This window comes from Apium graveolens, chromosome 2 (genome assembly GCF_009905375.1).
Source record: "Apium graveolens cultivar Ventura chromosome 2, ASM990537v1, whole genome shotgun sequence".
In the NCBI taxonomy this organism is placed as follows: Eukaryota; Viridiplantae; Streptophyta; class Magnoliopsida; order Apiales; family Apiaceae; genus Apium; species Apium graveolens.
The window spans coordinates 315,382,056-315,398,243 of NC_133648.1; the positions used below are offsets into that span (position 1 = coordinate 315,382,056).

General features: G+C 37.3%; 1 non-coding gene across 1 annotated transcript; it reads left to right on the forward strand.

Annotated features, from left to right (window-relative positions):
* Positions 1–5,847: 5,847 nt before the first annotated feature.
* LOC141709993 (small nucleolar RNA R71) lies at positions 5,848–5,954 on the forward strand. The gene has a single exon (XR_012570538.1). It is a non-coding gene; the product is annotated as a small nucleolar RNA R71 (small nucleolar RNA).
* Positions 5,955–16,188: the final 10,234 nt, after the last annotated feature.

Genomic DNA, 16,188 nt, shown 5'->3' on the forward strand with positions numbered 1-16,188 from the left:
GAAGTTAGTAAAGAGGTAATAAAATTGTATTTAGTTATTGTAAATTTTAGAAGGTTAGATTCTTGTTTCATACCATAACCTGTAAGCGATCCAGAATAATGAGGGGTTATCTGTATATTTGTTTTAATATACAGGATTATATTGTTTAAAGTTGTTTATTGACACCCCATCCTGACCCCGGATTTGGGGATATTACAATATAATCCATGTCCAAATCCTCCCTAGTCTTCTGCACCCAATCCTCAGCAAGCGGAAGTCTCGCGGGTTGATTGATAACCCGACGAATAACATCAGGAGTATAATCAATAGTCAACCGACGAACCACAGAAAACCCATTCTTGTCCGCCTTAGCATTAGCATAAAATTCCCGCACAATGCTCAACGGGACTGTAGCCGGTGTCTCGCAGAAAGTTTGCCAACCCATCCCAACAATCATCTCCATAAGCTTCCCATCCTTAGTCGTAGGTAAGAAACCCCTCTCCTTCGCAACCGGTTTAAACATCAACCGAGTGAACTCTGCATGTGCCTCCGGAGAAGAAAATCTGATCGCTGTACCACTCATGCTGGAATCATCGGTAGACGAGGGATTAGTGCTACTACTACCCGCCATTCATGCTCTTTTGGGGGCTATAACAAACAAGTGAGTGAAAATTGGGTGTTTGTATTGTGTAGGAGAAGCTAGGGTTTTGTGAGAATAGGAGATGTATGTATATATGAAGATGTGATGTTTATATATAAGAGGTAAAGGGATGGGTATGGGTTTAGAAGTGTTTAGGGTGTAGAATTAGGGTAAAAGTAGGATATAATTCGGGTTGGGCTTGGATTTTGGACTGATTTTCTTTTTTTTCTCTCTTTTTTTTCCTGGGAGTCAGCACGCGCGCGCCGTGCTTCTGGAAAAAATTTCATTTTTTTGTTTTTTTTCTTTTTTTCCCGAAGTTACCGTACAACAAAGCATGGGTTGCCTCCCACGAAGCGCTTGGTTTACGTCGCTAGCTTGACGTGAAACTTCGAAATCAAGTTGTCGCAAGAACGACGCTCACCACCTCACGGTTCGCCGTATCACCATAGTAATGCTTCAACTTCAACCTCTGACCATTTACCTTGAACGCTTGGTCCTGATGCTTATCAAAAATCTCCACAGCTCCATGTGGAAACACGGTTTTGACAATGAATGGACCTGACCACCTCGACTTGAGATTTCCTGGAAAAAGTCGGAGATGAGAATTGAACAATAGAACTTGCTGACCAGGCACAAATGACTTGTGCACCAACCTCCTGTCATGCCATCTCTTGACCTTCTCCTTGTATACTTTATTGTTCTCATAAGCCTGTAATCGGAACTCATCGAGTTCATTAAGTTGAAGCATTATCTTCTCTCCAGCAGCTGCCATGTCCAGATTCAGCTTCTTCAAAGCCCAATACGCTTTATGTTCTAACTCCGCAGGAAAATGACACGCCTTTCCATATACCAACTAGAACAGTGACATTCCTAGAGGAGTCTTGAATGCTTTTCTATAGGCCCAAACAGCTTCATCTAGCTTCAAAGACCAATCTCTCATTGACGGACTCGCAACTTTCTCCAAGATTCGCTTGATCTCTCGATTAGATACTTCAGTTTGCCCGTTAGTTTGAGGATAATAAGATGTGGCCACACGATGATTCACATGATATCTTTCCATTAATGCAGTAAATTTGTGATTGCATATATGCGATCCCTCATCACTGATTATGACCCTTGGAGTACCGAAACGTGTGAATATCTGCTTATGAAAAAAATTAGCACCATTTTCGCATTGTTGGTTGGAAAAGCTTTAACCTCAACCCATTTGGACACATAATCCACCACCAAAAAAATATACTAATTATTGCATGATGAGACAAATGGCCCCATGAAGTTGATTCCCCAAACATCGAAAATCTCAACTTCAAGAAGCACATTAAGAGGCATCTCGTCTCTCTTGGACATATTTCCAACTCGTTGGCAGGGATCACATCTTAACACGAACTGATGAGCATCTTTAAACAAAGTTGGCCAGAAAAATCCCGCTTGAAGAATACGGGCAGATGTCTTCTCTCCACCATAATGGCCACCATACACAGTAGAGTGACAATCTCTCAAAATACCCTCCATCTCACTATACGGAATGCACCTCCTTATTATCTGATCTGCTCCCTGTCTGAACAAGAACAGATCATCCCATCGATACCACTTCTCCTCATATAGAAACTTCTTCATTTTAGCATAAGAGAGTTCTGGGGGAATAACATTACTCACAAGATAGTTCACAATATCTGCAAACCATGGTTCTTCTTCTTGCACCCCAAAGAGTTGCTCATTAGGAAAAGATTCATTGATCAACGTGTTATCCTGTGAAGCCTTACCTTGATCTTCCAGTCGTGAGAGATGATCTGCTACTTGGTTTTTTATACCTTTCCTATCTTTGATTTCAAGCTCGAACTCCTGAAGTAATAGAATCCATCGAGGTTTTGAATCTTTCTTCGAGACTAGATATCGAATAGCAGTATGATCAGTAAAAAATTTCACTTTTGTCCCAAGTAAGTAAGATCGAAATTTCTCAAAACCATAGACAATCGCCAAAAGCTCATTCTCTGTAATAGTGTAATTCAGCTGAGCGCCATTAGGGGTTTTACTAGTGTAGTAAACCACATGGAATATGTTCTTCTTTCTATGGCCAATAACAGCTCCAACTGCAAAATCACTAGCATCACACATCATCTCGAAGGGCTCATTCCAATCAGGTGCAGTAATAATAGGTGTTGTAGTCAAACTCTTTTTCAAACTCTTGAAAGCATCCAAGCATTCTTCATCAAATTTGAAGGGAACATCCTTCTCCAACAGATTGCACAAGGGTTTAGAGATTTTGGAGAAGTCTTTGATGAATCATCGATAAAAACCCGCATGAACAAGAAAACTGCGGATTCCTTTAACTGAGATTGGTGGAGGAAGATTTTCAATAACCCCCACCTTGTCCTTATCCACTTCCAGACCTTTTCTAGAGACCTTGTGCCCAATAATGATACCCTGTTGCACCATAAAGTGATATTTTTCCCAGTTGAGCACCAGATTGGTCTCAATACATCTTTCCAGCACCAAACCAAGATTATACAAGCACTCATCATAAGAAGTCCTGAACACAGAGAAGTCATCCATGAACACCTCCATATAATTCCAATCATATCAGAGAATATGGCCATCATGCATCTCTGAAAAGTAGCAGGTGCACCACAAAGTCCGAAAGAAACTCGACGGAAAGCGAAAGTGCCAAAATAACAAGTAAAGGTGGTCTTCTCCTGATCTTCTGGGGTAATGCAAATTTGATTATAGACCGAATACCCATCTAGAAGACAATAATACTCATGACCAGCCAACCTGTCAAGTATTTGATCAATAAATGAAGGTGGGAAGTGATCCATCCTGGTGGCTTTATTCCGCTTTCGATAGTCCATGCATACTCTCTATCTTGTGACTGTCCGGGTAGGAATGAGCTCATTCTTCTCATTAGCAACAACTGTAATATCTCTTTTTTAGGCGCACACTGCACTGGGCTCACCCATGAACTGTCAGAAATCAGATAGATGATCCCTGTATCCATCCATTTAAGAATTTCCTTCTTCATAACCTCTTTCATGATAGGATCGAGTCTTCTCTGTTGTTCAACTGTTGGCTTACTTCCTCCCTCAAGTAGAATTTTATGCATGCAATAAGAAGGGCTGATTCCCTTGATATATGCTATAGTCCATCCAATTGCTGATTTAAACCCTCTCAGAATTCGCATGAGCTTGTCTTCGTCACTACCTGAAAGGTCAGATGCAATAATAACAAGTAAAGTAGATGTTCGCCTAAAAAAGCATACCTCAAGTGATCAAGCAGTGGTTTGAGCTCAAGTGTGGGAGCTTCCTCAATAGATGGTTTGAGACGCTCTTGAGAATTTTTAAGATCTAATAATCCAAGAAACTCGAATGGCAAATCCAATCTCCTTTTCCATGGAGAAACATTCAAATACTGCAACTGCTCTGCCCTCTCTTCATCTTCACTATCAGATTCCCCTATTAAGGCTCTCTCTAAGGCATCAGACCTTAGCATTTGATCAAGCTCCGAAGTCACTACAGAGTTGACCAACTCTACTTTAAAGCACTCCTCTTCATCAGTAGGGAATTTAATGGCATTGAAGACATTGAACGTGACATCCTGATCGTAAACCCTCATAGTAAGCTCACCCTTTTGCACATTGATTAAAGTTCGTCCAGTAGCTAAGAATGGTCTTTCCAAGATAATGGGAATCTTCTTATCTTTCTCGAAGTCCAGAATGACAAAATCAGCAGGGAAGATGAGTTTATCCACCTTAACCAAGACATCTTCCACTACTCCTCGCGGATAAGTGATGGAATGGTTAGCCAGTTGCAAGGATATATTTCCCGGTTTGGATCAGGCAGACCAAGTTTCTTGAAGACAGACAAGGGCATCAGATTGATGCTAGCTCCCAAATCACACAAGAACTTGTCGAAAGATAGATTTCCAATGATACATGATATCGTGAAGCTTTTTGGATCTTTAAGCTTAGAGGAAGTTCCTGTTGCAGCACAACACTGCACTCTTCCGTTAGAGTAACAGTTTCCAACTCCTCAAGTTTTAGCTTCCGAGATAGAATGCCCTTCATGAACTTAGCATAGCTCGGCATTTGTTCTAGAGCTTCCGCAAATGGTGTATTAATGTGCAACTTCTTGAAAACATCCAAAAACTTGGCAAACTGCTTGTCGAACTTCTGCTTCTGAAGCCTTTTAGGATATAGAAGAGGAGGATATACTTGTTTATCCCCTGTATTATCCTTGGGAGTAGTGTTTTCAACAACATTCTTCTTCGGTTCCACCTCACCATCCTTTTGCGAAGCCGTTTCAGCAGAATTCTCACTTTCTGGAAAAGGGCAGGGCACGGGCGCGCTTAGTATGGGCGCGGACATGCCTGCCTTCTGGAAAAAAAATTCAGAATTTGCATTTTGATGATTTTGGGGGCTCGCGACCTTTCCAGACCTCAGGGTGATTACCTTAAGCTGTTCTTTGACTTCCCTCTTACCTGGATTAACTTCCGTATCACTCGGAAGAGTTCCTTGTGGACGGTTCAATAAGGCGTTAGTAATTTTCCCTATTTGATTCTCCAGAGTTTTGATTGAAACCTCTTGGCTCTTGCAAATAAGCCTCAACTCCTCCAATTCAGATTTTTTCATTCGAAGATTGACCGACACCTCCCTGAGATTGTTGTTGCATTCCCTGTGGCTGAAATTGCTGCCTTGGTGCATACTGTTGTTGAAAACCAGAAGGATTGAATTATCTTTTTCCAAACTTCTGGTAAGGCTATTGTGGTTGTTGCATACCACCCTGATTATTGCTCGAGCTGAAGTTAGGATGGTTGCGGTTGTTTGGATGATAAGTGGCAAGAGCTGGTTGCTGCGACCTCTGAAAGTTCTCACAAAATGAGTTGAGTCACTAGATATAGCATATTGCTCCGTCATATGCGATCCTGTACAAAGCTCACAAACACTCATTATCTGTTCGACACCATAGTTGGTCAGAGAATCGACCTTCATAGTCAACGCCTTTAGTTGCGCAGCGATGGACGTAGTTGTATCCACCTCCAGAATTCCTGCTACCTTGCCTTGTGGTAACCTCTGAGTTGGATTTTGATATTCATTCATAGCCATCATCTCAATTAGCTCATAAGTTTCCTTATAGCTCTTAGCCCATAAGGCTCCGCCTAATGCTGCATCGAGCATAGGTCCTGACTGTGCTCCCAAACCATTATAAAAGCAATTGATCACCATCCAGTCACGCATTCCATGATGAGGACACTTCCTAAGCATCTCCTTATAGCGCTCCTAAGCTTCACATAAAGATTCACCCGATTGCTGCGCAAATTGAGTAAGAGCATTCCTGATTGTAGCTGTTTTTGCCATAGGGAAGAATTTAGTAAGGAATTTTTGAGCAAGATCCTCTCATGTCGCAATAGAACCAGCTGGTAGAGAGTGTAACCAGCTCTTAGCTTTGTCCCTCAAAGAGAATGGGAAAAGTCTCAGTTTTATAACATCTTTAGAAACATTATTGAACTTGAAGGTTTCGCAGATCTTGATGAAATACCTAATGTGCATATTGGGATTTTCCGTTGGAGCACCCCAAAACTGGACTAAATTCTGCACCATCTGAATTGTTCCAGGCTTGATCTCAAAGGTATTAGCTGCGATAGCTGGCCTGACAATTCTAGATTGCATGTCATTGATCTTTGGTTGATAATAATACATCAACGCTTCCGTTGGTGCTGTTGGTTCTCCCATTGCAATGATCACTTCTTCTTCAACTTTTTCAACTTCTTCAAAAACTTCTTCTTCCAACTCTTCAACTTCGTCTAGTGTTTCCTTATGAGATTGAGAATGTGTTCGCATACACGCTCTCTAGAGTACCTGAAACACACAAAAAAATAATCCTTGTAAGATAAAAAAATCCAAGTTAGTGAACTTTAACGAACACTGATGTCAAGCACATAAACTAAAAATTAACACCGGTCCCCGGCAGCAGCTCCAAAAACTTGTTCGCGGGAAAACACACGCAAAAGTACACGCAAGCGTACGCGATCACAAGTAGTATAAGATTTAAGTCAAGTTCATTTCGACAGAGATTGGTTTAGGTTAAGTTTTGATTTTGCACTTATGCAACAATGTATGATTATCGTTCACAGTTAAGATAAGTAACAAATTTGAGTTGATTAACTACTTAAGAGATTATACTAGCATGCATTAACTAAGAGATTAAAATTGATTTACTTATATGAGAATAAAACATGGGATTCTAACTTCATTAGAGCAAGTCCAACAGCTCCCTTAAATGGGCTCTTAAGTTCAAATATAAGGAATTTGGATTAAATTGACACTCCAACAGTCTCTTAGTGGTTCCTTAAATCGCTAATACATCACATTCATACCTTATCTTTAAGGAACAACTAGTCATCCCTTATATCATTTTTATTAATAGAATATTAATTTCTCACTCTTTCTTCTACTCTTTTCTCTCTCTTTCTTCCACTTTTTGTTCATATCTTTTCAAATTTATTATTATAATAATAATAAGGGATGGATTTAGAGATCATTGTTGGAGTTGAAATATAAAATCATGTCCTAACGTCCTAAGAGTTATTATTTTATAATATTTATAAGGAAACTACTAGCACACTGTTGGACTTGCTCTTAAATACTTCATTCAAAGTTTATGTCTTTATCAACAGTATGCGATGGTGATAATAACTAATCAAATAACCCGAAATTAGTATACATTATCTTTCTATACACATATACCATACTACTAAACATCCACAATCAAGATAGAAGTTGAGTAGACACCAATTATCCTTAGACCCTATATGTCTATAAAAGTTTGAAAATATAACGGTTTAAGAACAAGTTATCTATTGTGATTACATAGGGTGTGTAAGATGGTTAAAATAACACTACGAATCATGCATGTCAATTCATACATAAACCTATGCTATCATGGCAAGTTCTAAACCTCTATATTCACTGTCGCTTCAATAGAGATTAACAAACAATCTTAGATGTTAGCTACGCATCAAAGACGAATAAGCACAACCAAACTAGGAAATCATAAATCACCACACACTAAAGATGTAAACAATCAACTATTGAAATCCATAAATAAATCCACTAGAATCCCATGACAATGATTAGTTCATGATCAAACACATCGTCACCATGGGTTCCAATGAAAACATGATACTAAATAAGTTTAGAATAATATGAGATAATATATAAGTACTAGGGTCTAGAACAAAAACAAAACAAGCATCCAAAAGTATTGCCTAAATTGAAGAATACAAAAGTATGAAACTAAATCTTCTTCTCCTTTGCCGTCTCGTATGCTCTAGGTCTTCTTAATGTTCTCCCTGGCTTCCTTCTTATTAAAAATGTATTATTATCTTTATTTATACGCCCCTGAATGATCTGGACTCTCGCAATAACCAAATCGTACTCAAAACAGGATTCTGCAGCTTTTGTCAGGCGCGGGCGCGCTCCTTCCTAGCGCGGGCACGCATGCTCTCTGGAATTTTTCCTGCAGTTTCTTCTTTTGGCACTTCATTCTTCGTGCGATCTTCAGCAACTCCAATCCTGACCTCTTATTAGCATAGAATCATTATAAAGCTTATATCCACCTCCGACTAATGCCCTGCAACGACTCAACACAAAAACACATCAAAAACACAAAATACTTGAGTCCAAAATACCAATTTAAGCCGATATGAAGCGCTCCAAGTGGATATAAATTCCACTTATCACACCGCGTATCATCCGCAGACAGACAGACAAAGTGAAAGAACTATTCAAACGATTGAGGATATGCTGAGAACCTGTGCATTGGATTTCAAAGGAAATTGGGACGATCATTTACCATTGATTGAGTTTTTCTACAATAACAGTTATCACGCGAGTATCGGAATGCCTCCCTATGAAGCGTTGTATGTAAGAAAATGTAGATCCCCTACCTATTGGGTTGAAGTTGGTGAGCACAAGCTGCTAGGCCCAGAATTAGTATAACAAACAAAAGAGAAAGTGGAAATGATTCGCAAAAGACTGATAGCTGCTCAAGATCGACAAAGAAAGTATGCGGACCAGAGCCGAAAGGATGTGCTATTCAAACCCGGAGACAAAGTGTTGCTAAAGATATCTCTATGGAAAGGTTTAACCAGATTCAGGAAGAAAGGAAAGTTGAGTCCTAGGTATATTGGACCTTTCGAAGTGCTAAGACAAGTTGGAAAAGTGGCATATGAGCTAGCGTTACCTCCGCATATGCAACATCTTCATAACGTGTTTCACGTTTCTCTTCTGAAGAAATATAACACTGATGCCAGTCATGTGATCGAGTTAGAACCAATAGAAATTCAGCAAGATAAGTCTTATGTCGAACAACCTGTTCAGATTTTAGATCGAAAAAAGAAGACGCTCAAAAATAAAGTTGTACCTCTAGTTTGAGTATTATGGAGAAATCCTAAAATAGAGGAATCGACGTGGGAATTAGAAAGTGAAATGTGAGAAAATTATCCCCATTTTTTTGTTTAGACTAGATTCTGAGGACAGAATCCATTTAAGGGGGTAGATTGTAGCGATTAGGAATTTCGCGACGTGATTAAGTGAATACAATGTAATTTTGTGTCGTAGTTGTGAATTTATGTGAATAAAATAAAAGGTTAAATGATTATGTGGATTAACTATTATCGTTGTATAATAGTAACTGGGAACGTAAAGTAACTCGTTCCAGTTTGATGAGTCATCTAAAAGGCTAAGCCATTTTGTCGGGCCGTCAAGTTGAACGGAACCCGTCTTAAAAAGGGACTAAGGAGTTTAAGCATATGAATACGAATTATGTGTTAAATAGAAATGTTTAGATTAATATTATATTCCAGTTTGACGTGTCAGCTAGTATAGAGAGTATGATTGTGAAGCGTAGTTGAAAATGCTCAGCGTCAGGCCGTCAGTTAGGACGCAACCCGTTACGCGAAAAGTGAATATTAATCCAAAAGGAAAAAATTGTATGCTTGAGCATATTTCAAAATGAGTCATGATATGTGAGTTTATGTTGTTGTCTGTTAATGTGCATGATTATGTGATCTGGAAATTTTTAAATAATTTTAAGGGATTTATTTGATTTAAATAAGGTTTATTAAACCTTTATATATTTTTATAAAATTATCTGAGTATGGTCAAGCCGTGAAATTTGCTTTATTATCTTCAAAATAGTCTTGGAGACTTTCTAAAAATAATAGATGAAATAATTTGTGATCGGCGTATTTTAAAATGATTTTATTGGGCTATATTTCTATTTTGAGCGTAACCTTGTAAAATTCATATAAAATAAACCGTACGCTCAAAATTTATTTTAAAAATATGGCTAGAAATCTAATTTCAAGATCTATATTTTAAAATTGTTATTCATATCATTTTCACCTTTTCTGAGAGAGCTATGTATTATCCAAATTCGTTTTTTTGGAGTTTTTGAATAAAAGAAAAGAAGTTTTAGAATTAGTTAGCAAAAGACCATTTTGCCCCTCCACTCACTTATAAATACACCCACTCTTCCATCTTTCCTCCCCACTCTCTTCTTCCTCCTGGATCACTCTTTATTTCTCTTTTCTTTTCTCCCTCTCTCTCCCGAATTCTCTCTCTCTCTCTCTCTCTCACCTACATGCAACATCAAATTCTACTTGAAATTTAAAGATCTTGCCATTGATCTTCATCATTTTCAATCCTCTATTTATATACTCTTTGCATGTAAGTGTTTAAGAAGGTTTTTGCATCAACATCTCTTGGTTATATCTAAGAAAACATAATTTCTTAGTGTGTAATCTTAAGAGAGTATAGTGCACCAAATTATGTGCTTTTCTTTGGTTTTGTTCTGATGTTGTGTTAGGTCACACACACTGTAAAAGGGGGTTGAATACAGTGTTTACTACAATCAAATCTAATATAAGAACTCAAGTAATACAAAACATATTTTATTCAACACAATAAACTCTGTTACAAAGAACTGTCCTCTCTCAGTGATGAACAAATTATCACGAGAGCTGCTAGGGTTACAATGAATAATAATCTCGATTATGATAACACATATAGTGTAAACCCTATGCATGTGTTTATATACTACACAGTTACAAGATAATCTTCTAATTGATATCGAATACAATTTTGCTTCGTAATATATATCAACCAGTTATCTTTTCTTCCAAGTATTCTATTCTTCATAGAATTCTTCTCCATGCATATCTCTTCTTATGTTTGTCTTGATCTTCTTTCCTTTCAATCAACAGCCTTCCTTATCTGAACGTCTCCTTAAGTCCTGATATTATCTCCTGATAAATATCTCCTGATAACTTAAGTTCTGACAACTTAAGTTCTGATATTTTAAGTCCCGACTTCAGTATAAGTACCGATTTCCAGTTAAGTACTGATTTGTCCTGTTAAGTAAGATCTGAAAACTAAACACAAATCATATAAGACATGACATCACAAATATATCTAACAATCTCCCCCAACTTGTAAATTAGCATAATATACAAGTTTAATAGATATTTGATGATGTCAAAAACATTAACTACAAATGCATGAGAATTTGACTAGATAACTACAACTTACAGTTCTTAAAGCTTTACCATCCTCAAGGTTTGATATCAGCTTCAGTCTGTAAACACTTCATAATTTAAGCAGTTGTAGATCTTTGACTTGGCTTCAATTTCTGATCTCTTTGATGTCAGGAGTTGTTCTGAGATAGTTCTTCAACAAACATCTCTCAGCATATTCAAGTTCATTGATCATTCTCCTTTTAGCATTCTTCAGTTCAACTGTATCTTCATCAGTTTGAAAAATAGCTGCCCTGGGATCATTTATCTTAGCTTTCCTTATATCCTGATCTAGTCTGATGATGTAGGCTTTATCAGACTCAAGATTAAATTCAAGTCCCTTAATACCAGAAAATGTAGTAATGATTTTAGCAGTATTAGGCTTCATTTCAACAATTTCTCCACTGTGAGATCTGTACTTGGGACAGTATGGGCTGTCAGACTTTACAGAATAAAGCTTCTTATGTCTCTGAATATATGACTTTAAACACCCTGTAGCACCATCTGTCAATCTGTTTTTAACTTGAAGCAGAAATAGAACATGTTCCAGTTCTTCAAAATACTTCAATGAAATTGCATTCTCCCTGATCTGGAATACCCTCCCATCTGTCATAAAATATAACATGATGTCTTCTTTTAAAACAGAATGGTAAACCATTTGTATAGATTCAAGTTGATTCAATCTCTCAGGAGTTGCTCCTACATCTGGTTCACTTAAGGAAGTTGGATCATTGGTAGTATTGCTTACTCTCTTCTCTTTTGAACTACCCAATCCAGATTTATCTCTTGCTTCCTTTCCTGTAACAACTCTTGCTTCAAAACCACTTGATTTAGTCTTCAAAGGTTGAGTCTGTTGAGATTTTGTGAATCCTGGTAGTAGCATCTTTGAAGGTTTAACATGAGCAATGTCAGAGATTTCCTTTTCCTTATCTTCTGATATCAAGCCAACTTGAGCTATGTCAGAGGTTGCTTGCTTCACTGTCATATCAAAATTTACTAAGTCATGATCTTGAACAACATGAGCTATGTCAGAGGTTGTTTAAATATCCTTTTTCTTCAAAATCAGACTAGCATTTTCATCAGATTCTTCTTCATCCATGACTGGCATATATACCTTTACAGGTTCACTAATTTTTTCTTTGCCCTTGGATCTTGGATCTATCTCCACTTGTAATTTGGCTTTGGTTGCCTCAGAAATTGTCCTTTCCTTAATCACAATACCCTTAGGTTTTGGAAGTTTCTTTTCAACAACAGAAGCTTTAGATTTGGAGTTGACTTTTTCTGTTTTAAGTCTAGCTTCTTCTTCCTTTAGACTTTCAAAGTCCATTCCAGGATTTTCTTTGAGAAATAATCTCTTTGAAATCTCTTCATCAAGTTCCAGATGTTCAGTAGAACTTATCCTTTTACCAGTATCAGAACTTATTCTTCTCCCAGTATCATAACTTGTTCTTTGACTTGTAGTTCTAGCTTTGCTTGATGAAAAACCTTTGCCTTGACCATGACCTCTACCCATTCAAGTGTTGGATTTTAATCGCAGCGGAGGCATGGTAAAACACTTTTTACACATGAAATTCAAATAAAAGCATATAAATCGTGGTAAAAACGTAGGGATCGATTACTAACCTTTAATATGCGATCCAAAAGCAACGATCGGAGATTCTTAGCAGCTGCTCCTCAAACGTGAAGCACTCCACCGGTATCCACCAAGAAAACGACGTTAAGGAGGAGGAGGAGGTTGAGAGAATTAGGTTTTTATAAAAATTGGGGTTAGAATAGAAAATAGGGTTTATAATAGTATATTTATAGGAAAAAAAATTTAGCTGAAATTTTCCCATAAATATTATTATAATTATCCCATTTATTATTCTCATTAATAATTAAAACACCTTTTAATTATTAATCCTTTTTCTAAACACTTTAGAAATAATTCTCTCTCTTGATTTAATTTCCAAAAAATTAAATCCTTAATTAATAATATTAAGAAATTTTCTTAATTAATTTATAATCAATTAAATCTCATTTAATAAATTATTAAAATTGCCAATTAATTATTTATTTCACAAATAAATAATTATTAGCCATTATTAATTAATTCCTCCGCCATTAAATCATTCTCTTTTTATGGTGTGACCCTGTAGGTTCAATATTAAGCCGGTAGTAGAAATAAATAATAATAAAACTATTTTATCATTATTTATATAAATTCTCTAATTTATTAAATATGATTAATTAATTAATCACATTTATTCTACATCGTGAGGGATACTTCTCAGCATATCGCGACTATCCGGATAATACGAATTCACTGCTTAGAATACCAAGAACCTGTTCAGTGAATAGTTACCGTACAATAAACTCCTTCTACCCTACAATGTCCTGATTAAATACAAGGCATGGATCTCGTGTCAAGCCTATCTAATTTAATCAATTGCTTACCATTTACTATGTTTAGTTCTATGCAAATTAGAAACTCCTTTCTAATTTCATTCACTCTGGCCAGAGACTCCTGAACTAGCATAAGTGGATCAGCCTTGAACATTCGCTTCCTTCACTGGAAGGGGTAGATCCTTTATTGATCATACACTATCTTCGTGTACAAATTCCTATACCCAGTAGAGCCCTAATAATTGTCCCTGGAGACTAAGAACTAAACCAAAGCATAGTTCAGTGTACACAAGATGACTATGATGACCTCAAGTCTAAGGATACTTGTACAACTATCACTATATGAACAACTGCTGACACGTGAGTGAACTCCATCAGTTGTTCAGCTGGGCGAGTCATGTTCAGTGAACTTATTCTATAATAAGCACCTACATACTAGCTATAGTGTCACCACACAAATGTCTATGAGAACAGACATCCTTCAGAAAAGAAGCAAGCATAGTATGTACCGATCTCTGCGGATTATTAATTACCAGTTAGTAATCCTACGACCAGGAACTATTTAAGTTTAGAGTTATCAACTTTTAGGTCTCACTATTATGATCTCATCATAATCCATAAAAAGCTTTACTCTTAACTATGGTATATCTTATTTAAACACTTAAATAGATAGAGCCCGTAATAAAATAAAACAAGTCTTTTATTAAAATCAATGAAATGAAAACAGATTACATAAAAGTTATTCCTAAATCCTCATACATGATTGGACTTAGGACATATTCCTTTCATCCAGAGTTTCCCTGGTCATCATTTCCATCATCCTTACCCTTCAGTGATTTAATAGATTTGCATTTGTACTTAATTACTTTCTCCCCCTTTTTGGCATCAGCAGGTAAAAGAAGAGAGACAAGCAATTCCACTGAGGATTGGATCTCATTGAGTTGAGTTTGATGAGAAGCTTGATTTTTTAGAATTTCAGAAATTTGATCTTGTTGCTTCTCCTAAGTCTTATCAATATACCCAATTATGTCAAAGGCTGGCTTGAAAAATCTGTTATTTTCCAATTTTATATTCATATCTTGCTGGATCAAATATTCTTGAATTTTATTCACCTTGTCATGAGTTATTGAGTGTTGACCTTGAAGGTGTCTAGTACTCATTGCAGTAACTCTCAGTTGTGCCTTGAAATCATCATTTATCAGCATTTTATCAGCTTTGGCAAGATGCTCAGCAAGAATTTTTTCAGAAGGAACAAAACTAACTGTGTTCCATTCCTTAGTCCACTCCTTTCCTCTAGGAGTTTCACTCCAAGGTACTGGTGCATCCCCTCTAACAAATTTCTTGACTAAATCAGCTTTGCATGGAGCTTGTTGAGGTGCATGTCCAGATGGACCAGCTGCATCAGCATCTACATTTGCATCAGCTTCACCAGTAAGTTCAGCATTATCAACATCAGTACTTACAGAGCCTGCAGCATAAGCATCCTCTGATAAAATAACAGTATGTGAGGCTATAGAAGCTTTAACATCATCCTCTAAGTGTTGATCTGCAACTAAGTTCTGATCAACAGCCAAATCTTGATGCCCACCAAAAATCTGATTTTCATCATCCAGATTCAGAATTGGTGTGGTTTGAATATCTTCAGTGAAATCAGCATCTTGAATTGGTGTTGTTGGTGGAGTGAGTTGAGTTGGTGGAGCTTCCAAGTACAGAACCTTAGGCACAATCAAGTTATGAATATCAATTTCAGCACTTGTACCTGGGTCTTCAGTATGTACTTGATCAATTATTGGAGACACAGGAGGTGTAGACAATTGCACTTGAATATCCTCTTGCTCTTGAATAGGAGACTTTGGAGTTTGAGTAAAGTCTGATTCAGTTGTGGGAAGTAATTCAATGACTATAGGTTCTGTTGGGATCAGAGATTCCTGACCCTCTTCCCTAGCTGCTTCTTTTAGAGTTGCTTCAGAGTGTGATGAAACACTTACAGCCCTCCTGGCTCTTTGCTTTTTAAGTCTCTTTGCAGAATTATAGCCTTTAGGAGATTCATCATCAGTATTTAGCTTTCTAAGCCTTTTGAGGGGCCTAGAACTCCCAGTTTCAGTATCTTTCTGAGAAGTGATCTTCTCAGCTTCTACGACAACAGGTTCTAATATTGGAACCTGTTCCTCATTGTCGGACTCATCTCGCAAAATAATTCTCCTTCTCTTCTGTTGAGATTGAGGTATTATCTTAGTCCTTTTTGGTTTGGAAGATGAAGGCTTCACAGGATGTGCTGAAGGTTGAGGTTGAGATGACTGTGATGGTTTGAAATATGTCCTGATAGATGGTTGAGTAGGTTGAGGTTGAGAAGTTTGAGGTTGGTGAGAGATGGTAGGTTCTGATGGCAGTTGAGTTGGCTGTGATGTGTTGGTGGGTTGAACATCAGGGTAAACAGATGTGTATGTTTGTGGATCAGCATTTACCAAGATTTGTTTTACTAACTGAGGAATCTGTAAGGGTCTCTGTACTTGTTTCTTAATGTCAGCATTTAACAAATCATTAAAAGCCCTTTTTACAAGCTTAAAGGGTGGAATTAAAGTACTGGCTAATTGGGGTTCATCAGCACAACAAAA